The sequence below is a fragment of the Myotis lucifugus genome, unplaced genomic scaffold, assembly GCF_000147115.1.
Source record: "Myotis lucifugus unplaced genomic scaffold, Myoluc2.0 scaffold_703, whole genome shotgun sequence".
Lineage (NCBI taxonomy): Eukaryota > Metazoa > Chordata > Mammalia > Chiroptera > Vespertilionidae > Myotis > Myotis lucifugus.
The window spans coordinates 249,027-267,024 of record NW_005871751.1 but is presented as its reverse complement, the minus strand read 5'-3'; the positions used below and the strand labels follow the sequence as shown (position 1 = coordinate 267,024).

Below are 17,998 nucleotides of genomic sequence, written 5' to 3'. Positions count from 1 at the left end.
CACCAAACTTGTATATTATATACTGTGGGGGTTGGGACTTTAATATTTTATGTTATATGATTTAATTGGTTTTCTACCAACATGAATTCCTTCCATAATAAAAAATGTTGTAAGATGTTTAGATGGGCAAAAGCCCCTCATGATGATGAACTTGCATTTTTTTTAACTGAAAAAGGAGGACATTATCTTGAAACCATCTCCCATCTGGAACCTGCAACTATGACCATGTTAATGCTCCTTAAAAATAAGTAATATTGCCCAGCATCGACCTATAAACTAGGAGGTCACAGTTCGATTCCCTGTCAGGGCACATGACCGGGTTGTGGGCTGGATCCCCAGTAGAAGGTGTGCAGGAGGCAGCCAATCAATGATTATCTCTCATCATTGATGTTTCTATCTCTTTCTCCCTCTTCCTTCCCCTCTGAAATCAATAAAAATATATTTTAAAAAAATAAGTAATACTGCCATGCTGGTGTGGCTCAGTGGTTGAGCATCAACCCATGAAACAGGAGATCATGGTTTGAATCCCAGTCAGGGCACATGTCCAGGTTTCAGGCTCAAACACCAGTAGGGGGCGTGCAGGAGGCAACCGATCAATAATTTTCTCTCATCGTTGATATTTCTCTCTCTCTCTCCCTCTCCCTTCCTCTCTCTGAAATTAATTTTAAAATATTTTTTAAAAAGTAATACTTAAATGTAACATAAAACCACAAAGCAATCTATAATAATAAAAGCGTGGTGGGTGGGGGCCAAGGCAGAGGCCCGCAGCCACGGTGGCGCAGCCCTTGCACAAATTTCATGCACCGGGCCTCTAGTTTTTTTAATAATACAGATGGATGTGTATCAGATATTGGAATTACAGATGGATGTGTATCAGATATTGGAATTAGGAAAGACACTCTAAGGATAAAGGCCAAAGGAAAAAGCATGAAGTTGCACCTGCGGACTGAAGGGTCCCAGGTTCAGTTCTGGTCAAGGGCATATGCCTGGGTTGCAGTCTCGATCCCCAGTGGAGGGCCTGGGTTGCAGTCTCGATCCCCAGTGGAGGGCGTGCAGGAGGTGGCCAATCAATGATTCTCATTGATGTTTCTATCTCTCTCTGAAATCAATAAAAATATATATAAAAAAAGAAAAAAGCATGAAGTAAAAGATGAAAAAGTTTTATAATTTTTTAATATTACGTTCCTATTATTGGAAGTTTCTATTGTTGCCTATTATGTTCATATTTCCTTTTAAGGGAAGATGATCCCCCACAATCCCAGGTGCCCAGGCAGCTGTGTTTCACACCATGTGATGAGATCAAACTGGACTAGATCTAGCTGGACTGGAAGGAGTCAGGGCCCCAAGCAGGTCAGCATCCTATGATCCACCGTGAGAAGTGGAGCTGGACTAACCAAATCACCTCGCTCTCAGAAATTTGAACCAAGAAATGAAAAAAAATAGCTTTTCGGCAGTAGGGGCTGAAACTGAAAAATCGTGATGTAAGGAGGCAAGAAAGGCGCCAGTGGACCATGGGTGGGAGGAGACACCACCAACTCAGACCAAATAGAAGCTCCTGGTAATATTGGGAGAGAAGGGAGCAGGCACCTGAAGAGAGCTGGCTGAGCCCTGGTCGGTGTGGCTGTTGGCTGGGAGTTGACCCATAACCAAAAGGTTGATGGTTTGATTCCCGGTCAGGGGACATGCTCAGGTTGTGGCTCTTTCCCCGGTGAGGGGCTTGCAGGAGGCAGCCAGTCGATGTTCTGCTGTCACATCGATACTTCTCTCTCTCTGTCTCTCTCTCTCTCTCTCTCTCTCTCTCTCTCTCAAAATCAATAAAAAAAATTTTTTAAATAAAGCAAGCTAGCCGAGTCACATCATGTGGATGGCAGAGCACTAGAGTGGAGGTGCATAAACTCCCAGGGCTGAGATGCCTGGAACCACCTTGACCCTGACGCCTCCCAGCTCTAGGCCCTGGCAGGCCCAGCCTCATGACAGCTCCTGATGCTGGGTTTTCCCAGGATCCCCTTCCCTCTCCACAGAGGTCCTCAGACTACACCTGCTTTCCCTGGACTAGCTTAAGTGGGTGCTTGTTTCTTAGAGAGCCAGGCTAGAACACCTATGCATGGGAAAAAATACCACAGGCAAACTGTCTTGGCCAATTGAAAGAAAATTACAGAAAAACAGCTAATATCTTTAACAGATAAAGAGTTTTTATAAATCCATAAAATATATTTCAAGCCCTAGCTGGTTTGGCTCAGTGGATAGAGTGTCGGCCTGCGGACTGAAGGGTCCCGGGTTTGGTTCCAGTCAAGGGCACATGCCTAGGTTTCAGCTCGATCCCCAGTCGGGGGTGGGGGTGCAGGAGGTAGCCGATCCATGATTCTCTCTCATCATTGATGTTTCTATCTCTCTCTCCCTCTCCCTTCCTCTTTGAAATCAATAAAAGCATATTTTTTAAATGTTTTAAAAAAAACTATTCCAACACCAAAATAGGAAAAACTGGCCAAAGGGCATGAGAAATAATTTTTTTTTTTTTAGAGAAATAATTTTAAAGGGAGCAATACATTACCATTAATAAAAAGCAACATATTCTACCTCACTGCTAATGAAATAAATACAAATTAAAAACTAGTTTGCAGGGAATTAAAACAGGAATACTGAATATAGAAAAAGACGCAGGCAAACCTACTCTCATTCACTGCTGCTGGGCCTACAAATCAACGTACAACGTCTTTGAAGGGCAACTTGGCAATTTGTCTCCCTAGCCTTAAAAATACTAGCGGGGTGTAAAGGAAAGAGGAGCCACCATGACCCCAAGGTTTCTGGCCGGAGCAATGGGAGCCCGGGGGGCAGGCTGGGCTGAAATGCCACCCGGTAGCCAAAGGGAGAGGCTCGGGGGGCCGGGGGCCGCTGAGCACGTGAGCCTGGAGGTCAGGAGAGCGGCTGGGATGACGGCCATGGCCCCTTCATGAAAACAGGTCCTACTGGGACACAAGCCTGGCCGACCCGGCTCTGAGAGAGAATGCGGGGAGCAGGACTGGAGACGATGCTAGAAAAGGCAGCACCTGAGATGCTGCCGAAGGGACCGGGTATGCGGCAGAGACAGAATTCAGACCCAAGTCCCACACTCTCCACCCTCACACTGCTCCTGCCAGGAGAGAAGGCTGTGGGAGGGAGTGGCCTTGCAGGGGGCAGAGGGAGACAGGTCCACAGGGGTGGGGGCAGAGGGAGACAGGTCCACAGGGGTGGGGGCAGAGGGAGACAGGTCCACAGGGGTGGGGGCAGAGGGTTCTAAGGAGCAAACGCACGGCGCTGGGCGGGGACCTCGGGATGGTTTGGGGTTTGACCAGAAGCAGGACCTCTGAGATGAAGCCCAAGGCTGGCGTTTTTTAAAATATTCCAGGTGAGCCCTGGCCGGTTTGGCTCAGTGGATGGAGCGTCGGCCTGTGGACTGAAGGGTCCCAGGTTCGATTCCGCTCAAGGGCATGTACCTTGGTTGCGGGCACATCCCCAGCAGGAGGTGTGCAGGAGGCAGCTGATCGATGTTTCTCTCTCATCGATGTTTCTAGCTCTCTATCCCTCGCCCTTCCTCTTTGTAAAAAAATCAATAAAATATATATTTTAAAAATAAAATAAAATAAATAAATAAAATATTCCAGGTGATTCTACGGTGCAGCCCGGGAGAGGGTGTCTGAAGGGGAGTGGGGGTGAGGCCAAAAGGTTCGTCTGAGATGAGCGGTCAGACCTCATTTTGCAGGAGGGAACCTGAGGCTGGAGAGATGAGGTCACTGCCCACGGCCAGCCTGAGAGTGGCAGCACAGGGGTTGGCGGCGCCGCCCCTGCCCCAGCACGAGGAAGGGAAGCATCCCCGGAGCAGATCTCACCGGTCCGCCCTGCAACTCCGACCCAGGGCCAGCCCTCGGCCGTGGGCACCAGGCAGGGCCCGAGGGGGAAGCAAGGGCACTTTTAGAGGAATTTTCAGTCCAAGGGTTGAAACACAACAAAGAGAATGCTTTTCCCGGAGGCCTTTTCACTAGGAAGTGTTCCAGTGCACCCACACTCGGCCCCACTGAGCCCCCTGTCAGGCGTCTGCCACTTTGGTCTGGTAATGAAATATTTCAGGCGGAGAAAAAACGCAGCGAGTGGGCTGTGTTTCAGTCAAGGTGGATTTAGTCTTCAGAAACAGTGCACTGGTCACAGCCGGGCTCAGAGCCAGGCAGCCCGGGTTCAAATCCCGGCTCTGCTACTTACTAACTGGACAGTCTGGGGCAAGCTACTCAATTTCTCCCGGAAACGGGAGGCATTAGAGCACCTGATTCCTGGGGTTCTCCTGAGGATCAAATAAGTTCATACCCGTGACACACCCAGCAAGTACCGCCCGGCACGGAGGGCACATGCTAGAGGCGGCAGGGGTTTTTGTTTGTTTTGTTGGATTTTGAGAGACAAAGAGACATGGGGTTGTTGCTGCACTTATCTATGCACCCATTGGTTGGTTCCTGCAGTGTCCTGACTGGAGATCGAACCCAGAACCTTGGCAAGTCGGGAGGGTGCTCTAACCAACGGAGCTCCCCAGCCAGGCCACAGATGGCGGGTTTGCTGCCACTGTTCTATTTTGGACTTGCAAAGGTCGGGGGCGGTTCCGGGACTAGCTGGAGACACTCGGGATGTTGTGAAACCCAATCTGGGAGCAAGTTCCTCTCCCGGCTGTGTGAGTGTGGCAACCCCGAGCCTCATCCCCTGCATTTCTCACACTCGGGGCAAATGTCTAGAAACTGAGGATTTCAAAACAAAAAGGACTGCAGTCCCAGGTGGGTGCTGGGAAGGGACTGGCCAGCTGGGAGAGGGGAGTTTCTGTGACGGTGTCCTAGGAAGAGAAGAAAGCCCTGAGGACTTGGCTGTCCGTCCTGGCTATCTGAGGTGCCTTCCACAGTCCAACGGAGACTGAGCCCCTCTCTGCAATATTGCTGTGTGACCTCTAGGAGTCACTTAACCTCTCTGAGCTTCTCTGGTAGAATGGGGCTACTATGATCCAACAGGCAAGGTCTGTGTGGAAAATAAGTAAGATAACAGGGGAAAGTTGTAGAACTACCTGTGCCCAGGAGAGGGCTGAGACCTGTGCCCCAGGCGGGGTGGGTGCAGGGAACATGAGGAAGAGGCCTGACTGCCCAGCCTCCCCAGCCTCAGGCCCAGAGAGAAGATGGAGGAGGGGTTGGGCTGACACATTACCTCTGCCCTTGCCAGCTGCTGGGAAAGGGACAGTGTCGGTTCCAGCAGGCACCAGGCCGAGCCCCAGCGGCCCAAAGGTCACGGGTATTCTGGGAAAAAACTCATCCACCCTCCCAGGCTCTTGCCCTCCAGGCCACAGGTCTGTTCTATGTGTCCAACCCCACCCCACGTGAATCGGGACTGCCCCCGACTCATCTGGAAACCACCTCCATCCCCACCAGGCACTGCTGGGCTTGTCACACATATCTGGATCCTACAGCGGTCCAGTTCACCAGGAAAGGGCTCAGAGATGGGAAGTCACTTGCCCAAGGTCTCAGAGCTCTCCGAGAGGTAGTGCCAGGTCCCAAGGCCAAGTTCTTTTCCACAACGCCACGCAATTCACACGAAGGTCCTGTAATCCGATGACAGCCCCATGGCACACTTTGCCTCTGCATCCTTGTACTCTAGGCCTGAAATTCTCTTGGCTGTTCCCTGGCAAACTCCTACTCATCCCTCAAAACGGGCTCAACGTCCCCACCCTCACTGCCTCCCGGAAGCCCCAGCGCAGAGTCGCTGCTGCCTCCAAAGCCACAGCCCCGCTGCCCAGTGACTCTAACTGTGGGCTGAGCCCAGGGGAAGGAGTGATCACTTTCCATGCCCAGCCCGCCAGCTAGGCTGAGCCGCCAGCCTGGCACATACAGGTTCTCAGCAGAGGCTTGCGGCCCTCCCAGCCTGGGCTCCTCGGGTTGCGGGTTGCGGGGGAGGGGAGGAACCCTGCAGGGCCGGAGACCAGACCAGGCCCACCCATTTCCTCATGTTCTAGACTCTCAGTTTCACTTGGATATTCACTTCCCCAGCAGCAGCTACTCAACAAGACACAGATTAAGGACAGGGGGTGGAGGAGGTGGAAGAGGGGGGAAGAGGGGGGACAGAGGCTCCTGGCCCACTTACTCTAAGCACATTTGGAACACAGACAGGAGAGAAACGGACACACCAGCACTGGCACTGACCGGGAGGCGTTCCGGGCTGGACAGAGGGCTTAGGGAAGCCAGGGCCCTACCATAGACCAGCCTCTCCGTCCCAGGGTGGTCTGGGGAGCTGCTGTACCAACAGCTAACCTTTGTCAAGCCCTAAGAGCCGGGCAGTGACACACCCAGTGCGGGGAGGTGCCAGCCATATTCCCTGGGTGCAAAGAGGAGTGAGTTGTCCGTGGAGAATTTCAAAGCAATAATAAGACACGTGAAAAGTCAGTCTCCTGTTTATCATCTCCACATGCTGACAATTTTAAAGACCATCAGCGATAAAATACAACTCTCCCCAAAGCGATTTTGTTGCTCTAAGTTTTTATTTCTGCAGATTTAAATTCTATTTCTGAGATTTAATAATATAGATGTGAGCCTCTAGCTAGCCTGTTTTTATTTCTTATTCTTTAAAACCCTGTCCTCGACATGGAAGTTTAATCAGAGCATCCAGTTAGACCAGCGGTTCTCAACCTGTGGGTCACGACCCCTCTGGCGGTCAAACGACCCTTTCACAGGGGTCGCCTAAGACCATCCTGCATATCAGACATTTACATGACGATTCATCACAGTAGCAACATGACAGTTATGAAGTAGCAACGAAAATAATTTTATGGTTGGGTCACAACATGAGGAACTGTATTTAAAGGGCCAGAAGGTTGAGAACCACTGAGTTAGACAGCCCCCAGCACACGCTCAGCTACACGTGTCTGTCCCAAAGGTAATTTCCCCAACAGCTCAGCAGGGTCCGAGCTCCCTTTTGACAGGATTTGTGTCGCCAACATCTTCCTGTGCTGAAACAAGACAGAGAGCCTGCTTGCCCAGTGCCCCAAGAAACCCAAACGGAACTGTTTGACAGCCTGGATCATTTCCACCAAGAACTAGACTCTCATCTGAAAGCAACGGATTAAACAAGTGTCTCCATCACTCAGCCATCTCCTCTGATTTTTGCAGAAAAAAAAACAACATGGGAGAATTTTGCCAAATAAGATAAAAACTTATGATGATTTTTCTGGTGAAGATGTTTTAGTAAAAATGTTTCAAATGTGGAGGTATTTAAGAGCCACCAGAAATGATTTTTCAGAAGATATAGGCAGTATTGCAATTTCTGGAGTGAATTATGAAATGGGGTTTTTAATGAATCTCTGACAAACTCATCCTAATGTTTATGGCCTTTCCTATTTGTATATCTGTTATTTCATATGAGAGAAGCTTTTGAAATTAAAATTAATAAAAAGTGTTCTTCAATCAACTGTGAGCAATGATGAGCTGACAAGTTGTGAACATTAATAAGCAAAGAATAATTTTTAAAATTTCTTTAAGAAGAACAACTTTGACAAAGTCATGGACAATTTTTCAGAAGTTAGTGTTCCAAAACAGAAACTGTAATGTTAATTCCTTCCTGTGACCAACCTGTATGTAAGGATAACTTTTTTTCCAAAAATACGTTAAAGCAATTAAAACCTATCAATTAATCCATTACTTTTTTCTATTTTTCTCTATAACATTTACTTTTCACTTTTTTATTTTTTCACTGGCATGAGTTCATATACAAAGCTCCATAAAAGAAAAGTTTTACTGTTTCTTATTACTATTCATTATTATTATTCACTCCATTATTATACTGAAAACAATGTCATCAGATGAAGGAGAGGGATATTTAAAAATGACCACTCCAGGTAGCAAATATGCCAGGTGCCCCCAGGCACTTGTGAAGCTGTTTAATAATAATAATAAATCATAATCACAGTAGAGAATTGCGGTTGAGCACTTCACGTGTGTGCAAAGCACTGTTGTGAGCACTTCCTCAGTCTTAAGTCATAAGATCTTCACTCGAGAAACAGAATGGATTTGAAACTTGGCCCAAGTTCCACAGCCAGGGGCTCGGGAACAGGTCCCAGGCGGGTCTGCCCCCCAGGCTGCGCTGGGCACCTCTGCAGCCAGAAGGGCCAAGTTGGAAGGAAGGATTTGCTAAGCCCCTTTCTGACCCCTGAGCCGCATCACGGGTTTTAGAGAAAAAGTGCAAGCTGGGCAGTCGCTGGCAGGGCGGTCATGAGGCGCATCAGCTGAGACCAGAAAAAGCCACTGTAATCAGACCCCAGTGGCACCTGGGGCCGCAGGTCCAGCCCCGGGAGCCAGTGCAGGGGTCTGGCCTTTGAGGGGCAAGGCGCCCCTGGCTGCCCCCCTCTTCCTGCAGGACCTGCCTTCCCCGGGGCCCACGCAAGTTCAAACACTGAGACAACCCCAGCAGGTGCCTGCTGCCCACACCTGACACCCGATGCCAGGGCGGGTGGAGGTGTGGCCTCTGACGTCAGAACTCAGGGAGCCACCACCAAAACACGGCCCCGGCCCAGCCCCCGCGCCCCACACTTACAATGGGCGCCCGCATCTTCTCTCCTGCTGTGGACCCTCAGCTGCAGGCTGGAGTTTGCTTTGTCCGCTGCGTGAGTGCCTGGGGCAGGGGAGCAGGGGTTCATGACATCAGCAATAGGTAACGGCGACCCCACGATCCCAGGGGGCACGGCGGCTCCGGGCAGGGAGACCAGACCCTGCAGTCGGTCTCTGATCCTCCCGGGAACCACCGGCTCCCCCTCCATAGGGGTCCCTCGCTTGCCTGTCCCTGCCCTGTGGAAGGACGAACCCCTGGTGGGGGCAGAGGGGTCCACCGGAGACCTGGGGGGGCGGGGGCGCAGCTGCGGGAGCGCGATAGGGTCGCCTGCCAGGCGGCCGCGCCCCAACTGTCAGCTGCGCCACCGGCGGAGGTGCTGGGAGGCGGCCGCTGCTCCCTAACTTGTGGGCCCTGCCTCGCCCAACTTCTCCATCTCCCACCCGACCCGGAGAGCCACCCCGACTTCTCACCCTTCCTGAAGTCCGGAAGGAACCGCCCCACGGACGTGGGAGGCTGCAAGGCTGCGAGGCCGGCGCAGCAGCGGCACAGGGACCGGGTTTAAAGGCCTCAGTCCCGCCCAGCGTGAGGTCACCAGCCCTTCCCAGAGCGACTGGCTAATGAGAGCCTCGCCAGCTTCCTGCCCCCGACAGGGACCGCCTGCTCCCGCCTCCGGGACAGCAGGTCTGGGTGCCTCCCGCACACCGGACCGCCCCTCCCTGCTCGCTCCTCTGCCCGGAGGCTCCCACTGAGCCGCCCCTCCTCACCTCGTCCACACACACGGGCTGCGGGGACTCCACGTTCAAGAACAGAGCTGTTGTATACGCGATCCCTGTGTACACATCACACTGGAATGTGAGCAATTTACCTCCTCCTCTAGAGCCGGCTTATAGTTCAAACCTCTACTGAATTTTTTTTAAAAATATATTTTATTGATTACAGAGAGGAAGGGAGAGGGATAGAGAACTAGAAACATCGATGAGAGAGAAACATTGATCAGCTGCCTCCTGCACATACCCTACTGGGGATGTGCCCGCAACCAAGGTACATGCCCTTGACCGGAATCGAACCTGGGACCCTTCAGTCCGCAGGCCGACGCTCTATCCACTGAGCCAAACCGGCCAGGGCCCTCTATTGAATTTTAAAGATATTAGAAGACAAGGGTCTAGCAGAGAGAAAGTACTTTTAACTATTAGGTCTTAAGTCACCAGATATACCCCCAAACCTGGCACACAGTAGGCACCCCATGAATGAATGAATGAATGAATGAATGACCAAACACAGGTCCTTTCTCACAGTGGGCTGTGACTCCACAAGAATAGAACCAGTTCCTGTCCATCTCCATGTTACCATCATGCCCCACTCCCAGCCTTGGAATCAGGATGCCTGGGCCACACCCTGGCCCTGTCACTTGCTAGCTATAGGATCCAGGCACCCTTCCCTCCCTGAGCCTCAGTTTGTTCATCTGTAAAATGGGGTGATGACGATCCTGTTCAACATGTAAGATAACATATAAAACTACATTCCCCAGAGGGAGAGCAACAAATGGAATGATGCTTATAAAGTGCCGGGCACGTGGCAAATCATGTTATTAGCATGAGGTAAGGTATATGCTCATCAGCTTTACACATTATTCACCAGCTTCCGGGCAGGGAGAGTCAGAGGCAACATAAGTAAATACCAGAGCTTCCTGCGCGTTACCACTCACCCAACTCAGCGCTGTGCACGTGGAGCCAGTGAGCAGCTGGAAGGCAGTCCAGACCCAGGAAGCAGAGGTTCGGTTGGGAGGAAACCAGACTGCTTTCTGCCTCTCCTTACTCTCTGCTCCCAGAGTTGCTCAAACGTCACATCCCTTTTTTTTTTTTTCCTGTCCTATTCCTGTGCCAAGAAAAACAAAACGAAAAACATCGGAGGGGCAGGGACGTCAGGGTTCTATACTGTTACTTTCCAAGCAGCTCTCCAAGGGGGAGCTCTGTAAGGCCGGCCCCAGGCGATGCCAGCACCGCCAGCAGGACCGTCCTCAACCCCATTCCGCACGGTGAGCACCGAGCAGGGGGCCGCCGCCAGGATCCAGCTGTCACCCGCCTCCGGGCTTCTCTGCGATGGGCCCTGTGGCAGAAGCAAGTGTTACTTCTTAATTATTTGCAATCTCTCCCCTTGTCTGCCTTCTGAGGAGAGGAAGGCTCCTCCAAGATTGTTTTTGCTGAGTCTCCGAGGAAGGAATAGCTGAGAAGGAGAAAATGGCACAAGGCTGAATACCGTTGGGGGATTCTTTTTGTTGTTGTGGTTCACTTGTGAGCACTTAATGAACTTACGTCCATGTGGCTTCAAGCTACCAGCACCCTGCCCCCCACCCCCACCCCCGCAACTCCCTGACTTCTCCTCAGTCTTCTGCTGACGAACTTGGCCTTCACCAAGACAGGCTGCTTGGGGAGCCATCCCTTCCCCAGACTCCGTAGTAGCCCAACTGCACCACGTCAGTGATGGGAGCGGCTACTGTCTTGTCTTTGACAGCATTTACCTGTCTGCTCACTGACCGAGGGCCACAGGTGACCAAGGCTGACAGTGGGGAAGAAGTCTGGGTCCCCTTAAGTGGCCATGCCTCACACCAACTTCCCCAAAGGAACCTGGGCGGTATTCGTCGGAGCTGATCTTGTGACGATGCAAGTCACCAGCATTACCTCGGCCCCCGGGTGCTTGCCGACGTGGCCAGGGCCGTGGCTCATGTGGCCCTGAAGTTTCCGGGTCTTCCTTAGTCTGGCGGGCATGCCAGGGCCGAGATGCCCCGTGTGGGGATTCTGAGCAGGTAGGTAGGAGTGGAAGCGAGGCCAGGGCTGAGGAAAGGGGGTGGGTGAGGGGCAGGCAACAGCATTTACGGGAAGCTGTTTGCGATGCTTCTGTACACACAGGAGCAGAAGCATGGGATCGTTTTGTGGTAACATGAGGGTTTGTGTTGCTAACAGCAACTCTCAAAATGGGAGCTCCTCGGGAAGGCGCTCCATCAGCAGCCTGTACAGCTCTCTACACCCACACAGGCTACTCGGCTACGGCTCTGAGAATACACCAATTTTGACAGTTTGCTCTGAACAGAAAAATCGGGCTTTTCGAATGAAAAGGAAGATGAAATATAACTTCCTCCTGAACCCTCCCCCGCAGCTCTGAAACCCCTCAAGTCCTACTGAGGCAACAACGAATCCCTGAGACCCTGAAGAGCTTCCGCTGCATTGAGTGGAAGCCTAACCACCTCTACTGCCCCTTAAAGGAACACCCTGAAATGTCCCAGGCTCCCATTCCACTGTGGTCAATGGCCAGGCTGGGGGCCTGGGGCTGTTGTGGACACTCGTTTTTGTCTGCCCAGCAGTCTTTCATTTGGTGACTGTGGGTTCTGGTGGGGCTGCCTGTCCCAGTTCCCCATCACCCCGACTAGAGAACATGTGACCTCGGTCTGGCTGGTTGTTGTGCCCCAGCCCCCAGACCAGGGATTGGCCCTGAAAGGAGCATATGCCCCAAGCCAGACCCATCAGCAGCTTTCTCTAGGATGGAGCTATATATACACACATTTTTAAATAGGCAGTGGCTCAAAAAAAAAGTCTCTTTCCTCCAGGGATATGAAAGGGGGATGATGTAAGCCGGGAACCATGCGTGCCTGCCCTCCCCTGCAGCCGGAAGGAAACCCTTCTGCGAGAGCAGATAACCTGGCCACTGCAGACGAGGAAATGGCCTGGTGGCATTTGAGTTCTTCCAGTGCCTGATGTCAGTTTTACTCCTTAGGCAGCCCGTTTTCCCAGTTACCATTCCTTTTTTATTTTTATTAGGGTTGTCTTATTGTTTTACTATTTAAAAATATTTTAATTACAATTGACATATAGTATTATATTATTTTCAGGTGTACAACATAGTGATTAGATATTTACATAACTTACGAAGTGATCTAGTTAGATCTATCTAACCCTGATAGCTCTAGTACTCATCTGACACCAGGCATAGTATTACAATATTATTCACCATATTCCCTATGCTGTACTTCACATCCCAGTCTACCATTTCTTTTTTAAAAATCTAATAAAGTCGGACTGATCTTTGGCAAACTGATATATGCTCATCAAAGGCAAGAATGCCAGTGTGCCCAAAACAAGCCCATTGGCTTGACTCCGCCCCACCCACACATGGCCACTTCCCCCAGCTTGGCCTTCCTTCTCCCAGCTTACAGTGAGGCAAGCATCAACACTCTGATGGGAGCGCCCAAGTTTCCACCATGTTCTTCAAATCATACCAACTTGTGGGTTTGCCCCTTCCCTACTAATCTGTGATGAGCTCAGTGTAGCCCCGAGCCTGACGCCTGACAGATGACCATCACTAGGGGTGGAGGGATGAATGGATGGATGGATAGATGGAGGCTACTGACCCGACCCAGTGTTTCAAACTAGGGAAACCGTTTTTACTGCAAAGCTAAGTAGAGCATATCTACTTGGTCAAGATATGAGAGGGTCACTGCAGCTCCCCACTGCTTCCAAGGTGGCCGATGAAAGGAAAAGCTTTCAGTAGAACTTGACCTCACCCCACCCCAAAGAGGAACCATTTAACCAGGTGGGTCCAGATAGGACAGCCACATGGAAGTGCCACAAATTCAAGGGTCGTCATCAGTCCGTGTTACTGTAAATAAAACTTGTATTGGATTATAAGCAACATCACCAACAGCACAGCCTTCTCCAGCACCATGCCAGTAAGATACTGTTTTGTAGGACAGAGAAAGCTGACTCACTCAAACCTCATTATCACTACATTTGACACCAAGTTACTCATCCTCTTAGATATCCTATTCACTTTGCCAAGCCCAAACCTGTTTCACAGATCTTCCCACATTAAAGAGAAAAAACACAGAGACAACATGAGGCTGTGATCTTTATTCCATTAAATGACCTTACAGAAACAGAAACATGCTTTTAATATACTAATAGCATCATCTCATCCTATTGCACTTTTTTAAAGTATATTAAATTTTAAAGCCATTTTTAAAGGGTATAAGAGAAAAGTACTTTCAACAAATCATTTAAAAGAAATCTGAGAAGGAAAATTGTATATGTTCAAGATTAACATCCACTCCTTTAAGGCTTTAGTCTATGACAGCATTTTTTCATCTAAATTGGAAAGTTTTGGGAGTCAAAGTCCACCTTCCCTTGGTCACAAGAACACCACATTTAAATTTGTTCTGGCAAACAAAAGTCTTGCCAAGAAAGAAATATTTTTAATCTTTCTGCTCCTAGATTTTGAAAAGTTCCTAATATGGGTTACTTTTGTTGCTAATTTTCAAAGTTATGGTCATCTCCTGTCTTTTTGTTCATTACTTTTATTTATGGTTTAAGGTTTTCTGTGTATGAGTTAGGGGTTCAAGTTACAGTGCTGAATTTTGCTTTTTAAAAGAAATACAACTTTTACCCTGGCCAGGTGGCTCAGTTAATTGGAGCGTCTCCCGTACACCAAAAGGTTGCTGGTTTGATCCCTGATCAGGATGTATACAGGAGGCAACCAATCGATGTTTCTCTCTCTCTAAAAATCAACGGAAACATATTCTTGGGTGAGGATTAAAAAAAAGAAACACAATTTTCAAAAGTTTTTTTTAATCCTAATTGCACCTGCTACCAAATAGGACACTTGTATAACTTGTACATTCATTGCTCAGAGAAGGCACTGTGACATCCTCATTTTGAGAAACGGCTTCAAGGAGCTGAGATAATCCTCCCAATTACAGGCACCCTTGCTGTTCTGAACACTGTGCACTCTCAGTGACTGCACCCGGCAGACCACCTCATCTGAACTGCAAGGAAAAGCCACCACTTGCCGCCAGGCCATCCTGAACTGCACTTTCCCACCATGCAGCGCAGTCTCTCACTGCTGTCTCTGAGGCACCTGCACTACTGTTACAAAAGCAGTGATTCTGGGGCCACAGACCAGACCAACTGAGGCAACCCCTGGGGTAGAAAGCTGGTAATTTAAACTTTTTAAACAAGAATTCCAGGTAAGTCTTATGTACTCCAAGATAGGTAAGAACCAATACTCAAAACATAGCTACAGTATGATTTAACAAGGAAAACTATCCAATTGCAAATGGTCTTTTACAATGGGGTAAAAAAAAAAAAAAGTTCCATGAAGCCCCGACAGAGTGACTCAATGGGTTGGAGTGTCGTCCAGCACACCAAGAAGGTTTCAGGTTCAATTCCTGGTCAGGGCACATACCCAGGTTGTAGGCTATATCCCCGGTCAGGGCCCATATGGGAGGTAACCGATCAATGTTTCTCTCACTCTCTCCCCACCTTCTCTCTCTCTAAAAAAATCAATAAACATATACTCAGGTGAAGATTAAAAAGAAAAAAGGTCCATGATGACTTCCATGTAAACTATTTTTTTTAAAAATCTCTAGGAAAAATATAAAGCATTTTTACATCAATTTACTCGACTCTTCTGTAATTCACACATGCATACCCTATCTGAGACACACCCATGAGAACGGTGGGTACGATGCTACAGAAACACACTGCCAGCACCAAGCAGTTTGTTTGCCTAAAGCATTTAACTTCATGTAGAGAAAAACGAAAAATAACAGGTAAAACAAAACCAATATTCCCAAGCGACTTTACCAAGTGTTAGTACATAGCCCTCCGTGGAACAGACTGCTCAGGGCACTGCTAATACGGAATGAGTCTGAAGATGTTTCATTATCACACATAACAACATGACAGTTTGCCCTCAGTCTGTCTACAAAGCAATCTAGAAAGACTTCCCCATGAAAGAATCAAAACTTTTATCTATTATTTTTACTCTAAGCTTCCTGGAAGTATCAAAAAACAACAAAAAAGCCTTAACATTTAACTTCTCCTGAAATGAGTTATTTTAAGAGAAAAATTTGAAAACCTCCTTTTATGTTAATAGGAGCGCCCATATACTGTTAGGAATGTGTAAATAAACAATGCTGTGTGGAAAGGCCAGCCAGGAGTGGCAGAGCAACAAACACTAAGCAAACAATCTGAACTCCTAATGTCCCTGACCCACTAACTAAAGGCTGAGGGAAGTTACGAGGTAAAAGACATTCTTTTCAGCCTGGTTATCAATCTCCCCAAGACTATGTAGGCCAGCAATGAGAATGCATCTTTTATTGAAAAAGGTGATATAAAGTCATCAGTTCACTGTTAAAAGAGAAGAGAGGCCAAAGAAAACTCCTAAGAATCCTCACTGAGAAAACTTTATAAACACTTTTCAGAGGCAGAATATGTTAACTAATAAAGACCCAAAAAACAAAGTTTCCCCGTAGGTAATTAAACCAAGTTATTCCTTTAAGATCAAAACAAAAAATGGTGAATTTAAACAGTAAATCAATCCTAAGATTTCATTAAATCATACATTATCATGTTTATTTTTAAAAATCTAATACTTTAGAATTAAAGTACCTTTTAGACACATCTTCCTTTTCTCACCACTAAAAGGAGTAGGACCAATCTAGACAATTATTCTGAAATCTATAAATATGCTTATAAAATGCAGTAAGGCTTTTTTTTTTTTTAGCAAAAAGTAAAACATGTAAATAGTAGGTTTATTAAACCCAATATCAGTAATTTAGTTCTAGCGAAACATCATCCATCACATTGATGTTTTCAATCTGAACTATAGTGATTCTGTAGGTTTGTTTTTAGTTAATATCTGTAAGGCCTTTTGCTGAGAAGTATGAGCCTGCAGGAAGATGAGAGGCCCCCTGAAAATGCACTAACTTTTCAAAGCTAAGCTTTCAATTTAACATTCAAAACTAAGCATCACTGATAAGCAAGGAAACAGTTTTTAGAACAACCTGGAATTTTTCTAAATCTAACAGCAAGTGAATAAAATAGCAAGAACTTCAGGGCAAGATGGTATGTAAATACGAAAAAAATATAAAATGCTTAGAATTAATTCAGGCCTTATAAAAATACTTAAATGGTTAAGTGTTAAAGTAATCAAAAAAATCTTTAATAGGTTATATGCCAGAAGAAACTTTGTTTTCCCACCTTCCACTCATACTTCATATATATAGAATTTTCCCAGATTTTGCCTAAGCCTTCCTTACCACCCTCCCACAAAAATAAAATTATCTTAAGAATTAAGGCTCACATACCTGAATGTTTATATAAATATTTGCAGGCAAATTTTAAGTTTAAAATCCGTAATAATTCACCATTATAAGCCAAAGAAAAAGGCAACTACAGATAAAAAATTTTATCACACAATCAAGGTAAATAAAGAAGAATTATTAGATATTTCTGGATATTGTCCATATGTGGATGGAGCTTTGGTCCTTACTAAGCCAAAGCTATTTTAAAGCTACCAGACAGGTCAAGTAAAGTTAAATAAAGGAAGAATCACTAAATAAAACTGACAGCTTTAGCTCCATTACTAAATATATTAAACAGTGCACAGGAAATAAGACCTGATTTACTGCTAAGCCATGTGCAATAGGACATCACTTAAAGGCCATAATGTTTGGTACGGTCTTTCCTCTAGTTAATAATAAAGTTTTGTTCTTATGCAGAACTTTCAAAAACAAAACTTCTCAAATGACAACTGTGTGAGGGTAGTGTATAATACATATACCAATGTAATAAAGCCCTAATATGCAATCGAGCGAACGGCAGAACGACCGGTCACTATGACACGCACTGACCACCTGGGGGCAGACACCCATGCAGGAGCTGCCCCCTAGTGGTCAGTATGCTCCCACAGGGGGAGTGCCACTTAGCCAGAAGCCAGGCTCACGACTGGTGAGCACAGCGTCATAGCGTTGGTGGCAGGAGCCTCTCCGGCCTCCGCTGCAGGCGGGGTGGTAAGGAGCAAGGGTTTCCGGACTGCAAGAGGGCGCAGGCTGGGCTGAGAGACAGCCCCCCCGCCCCCAGTGCACAAATTTCATGCACCGGGCCTCTAGTACCAATATAAACCTACAAACAGTGAATCTGGCCAAGGCACAAGTTCAAGTGACTTATCAGAGGTCACATGGTTCATTTAAACTCTAGCTCTTTTCTTAAATTATCAAGTTCATTCCATTTATTATGAGCCTCTGGCTTTTCAAGGCATGTTTGCTCTTTTCTAGAAAGAAGGTATAGGAATAAAGGCAAAAGAAAAAAATATGTTGCAACAAAACTGACAGCCTGTCAGGTAAAAGACCTTACATTTCAGTGAATAGATTTAAACATGATAGTAGTTTTCCACACTTTGTGGCAGACAGGATTCTCTAATATTATAAGACTTTATGTAATGGCATCATTTCAGTCTTTAGTTCTAAAGCTTTTGCCAGTTTTGTAAACTTTTTAAAAAGGAATCCTTCTCAATAGAGGAAGGTATAAAAGAACTGACAGGTTTCACCCCAAACAGACTCTTTCCTGAGGCT

At 47.5% G+C, this 17,998-nt stretch overlaps 1 long non-coding RNA gene across 2 annotated transcripts in view; it reads right to left on the bottom strand.

The window, feature by feature from the left end:
* The window catches only part of LOC111823814, a 10,071-nt gene extending 856 nt beyond the window's left edge, over positions 1–9,215 (bottom strand). The window contains exons 1-3 of one of the 2 annotated variants that reach the window (XR_002826922.1): positions 9,066–9,215; positions 8,581–8,658; positions 6,982–7,000 (exon numbers count right to left, since the gene is read on the bottom strand). This is a non-coding gene — a long non-coding RNA (uncharacterized LOC111823814). Of the gene's footprint in view, positions 1–6,981; positions 7,001–8,580; positions 8,659–9,065 lie in introns of those variants that run through there. The other variant, XR_002826921.1, reaches the window with a different exon arrangement.
* Positions 9,216–17,998: the final 8,783 nt, after the last annotated feature.